Source organism: Plasmopara halstedii (genome assembly GCF_900000015.1).
Source record: "Plasmopara halstedii genome assembly, contig: Scaffold_323, whole genome shotgun sequence".
NCBI lineage: Eukaryota > Oomycota > Peronosporomycetes > Peronosporales > Peronosporaceae > Plasmopara > Plasmopara halstedii.
In genome coordinates, this window is record NW_020187244.1 from 1,212,072 (window position 1) to 1,212,372 (window position 301).

Consider the following 301-nt stretch of genomic DNA (forward strand, 5'->3'; position numbering starts at 1 on the left):
AAAGTCCTCAAAATGAGGCAGCCGGCGCACGACGTGCTTTATATCGTCAAGAGCGTCCGCACAGCGATATGCTACTTCAGCATGATGCTCAGCGGAGCTCCGATCACGAAGGACCTCGTCCTCAAGGGCTCGAAGAGCATCACGAGTCACCGAACGGCGGTTGACCCGGTCGTCACCCCCCGCCACCGACTCTTTTCGATGTGAACGGTGACGTCTACTATCTCCTGGTACGTCTTGTGGGATGACGTCGTCACCAGAGTCAAACCCAATATCTGGTGAAGTGGCGGGGATATCCCGACTC